Consider the following 2218-nt stretch of genomic DNA (forward strand, 5'->3'; position numbering starts at 1 on the left):
AGAAAGAAACTTGACAACAGGAAGAGAAAAGTGACTCACTACCTATAAGTGATCCTTAGTAAGATTGTCAGCAGATTTCTCAACAAAAACTTTGGAGGCCAGAAGAAAGTGAGCAGATATATTCAAAATGCAAAAAGGAAAAAAAACAAAAACAACCTGTCAGCCAAGAATTCTGTATCTGGCAAAACTGTCCTTCAAAAATGAGGGAGAATTAAAGACATTCCCAGGTAACCAAAGGCTGGGGGAGTTTGTTACCACATGACCAGCCCTGCAAGGAATACTTGAGTTACAGTGAAAGTAACTCAGAGCTATATGAAGAAATAAAGATCTCACTGAAAGTCAATACACCAGCAATTATAAAAGCTCGTAATATTGCAACAATAATTTATAACTGCTCTTTTTTTTCTACATGACTTAAGAGACTAATACATTTTAAAAATTACTAGTTTGAAATTTAGTATTATTATCACTTGGTTTGTAACAATACATTTTGTCTTCTACATAATTTAAGAGATTAGTGCATTTAAAAGAATTATTAATTTATGCTTTGGGATACACAATGTGTAAAGATGTAATTTTGTGGCATTGACAACTAAAAGAGGGGTTGGAGCTGTAATGGAGCAGAGTTCTTGTGGTTTATTGAAATTAAACTGGTATAAATTCAAACCAGAGTGTAAGTAACTTTAGATTTCTCATGGTAACCACAAAGAAAATCATTATAAAATATACACAAAAGGAAATAAGAAGGGAATTTAAATGTTTCACTATTAAAAAATCAACTAACACGAAAGACAGTAATGCAGGACATGAGAGATGAAAAAGCTATAAGATGTGGAAAACAAATAGCAAAATGACAGAAATGAGCCTATTCTTATCACTAATTACTTTAAATGTAAGTGAATTAAACTCTCCAAACAAAAGACAGAGATTGGCAGAATGGATAAATAAACCAGTCACGAAAAGACAAATACTGTATGATTCCACTTATGTAAGGTAATTAGTCAAATCATAGAGATAGGGAGTAGAATGGTGGTTGCTGGAGGTTGGGGAGAGGGGATTGAGTAAGGGGTTATTGTTTAATGGGTGCAGAGTTTCAGTTTTATGGGATAAGAAGAGTTCTGGAGATGGATGGTGGTAATGGTTGTACAAAATTAAGAATGCTCTTAATACCACTGGACTATATACTTAACAGCGGTTAAGATGGTAAATTTTATGCTATGTATATTTTGCCCCAATAAAAAAATGAAATATAAAGGAATCATCATTTCTAAATAATCTATTGCCATTTAAATTCTGCATTTCTGGGCAAGACCAGGGAAGTAGATGCATCTAGCTTAAAACACTGAATAGTGAAAAATGTCATCTGGGATTTGCTTGGTTTCTCTGGGCCTTTGCTCATATTACCTACCACCCTCCCTTATGGTGTCAGCCACATCTTAACTGAGAGCCATTATGCAATCATATATGACCAGCAGTATATTAGGATCTGCTTGTTGGAGTGGGGCACAATGTTCTTACACCCAGATCCTCAGATGTAGAGGGATTTCAGCATGTACATCACAAAAGAAAAAAAAATTCATCAGAAAGAGAATGATAACGTGTCAAATTTTAGGTTTGTTTTGCATCCACTCAAATAAATCAACAAATACTTATTCAGCATACACCAGGTGCTAAGGGCTTGTTGGTGGGCAAAGTTTCATTCCCAAGGGAATGAAATTATTTAGTTTTTCCTTAATCAAATAAGTATTAGAGGAATATTGCACCACATCAAAGTCCCAACAATAATTTTGGCTAAGTCTAGAATATTTCAATTGCTCTATTTCTTTGTAGAAATGACATATAAAATCATCATATAATAGGAGACATGTTGCATAGTGCTCTCATGAATTATAAGTTAAAGTGAAAGCCATGTTTTAAACCAGGCCAGTAGTATTTTGAACTTATTGTGGTCCCAAAGCAATTCAATTTCTAGCTTTACTCAGTGAATTTATGTGGGTCATTTAACACCACTGAGCCTTCACTGGAAGTAAAATGCTGATAATTCCCTCCCTTCTGTGGCAGGCAGTGTTGACTTAATATTCTCATTCTCTTTTCCCCTTGCCTGCCTCTTCTGTAGTCTTTCAAAGTTAAATAGGAATTTTCCAGCAAGTCTTGAAGCTATGGATGGTTGTGTCATGAAGCAAGCAAATGTAAGTAGAGAGGTAAGTACCCAATGAGA

The sequence above is a fragment of the Mirounga leonina genome, unplaced genomic scaffold (assembly GCF_011800145.1).
Source record: "Mirounga leonina isolate KUSES-001 unplaced genomic scaffold, KU_Mleo_1.0 Mir_366, whole genome shotgun sequence".
In the NCBI taxonomy this organism is placed as follows: domain Eukaryota; kingdom Metazoa; phylum Chordata; class Mammalia; order Carnivora; family Phocidae; genus Mirounga; species Mirounga leonina.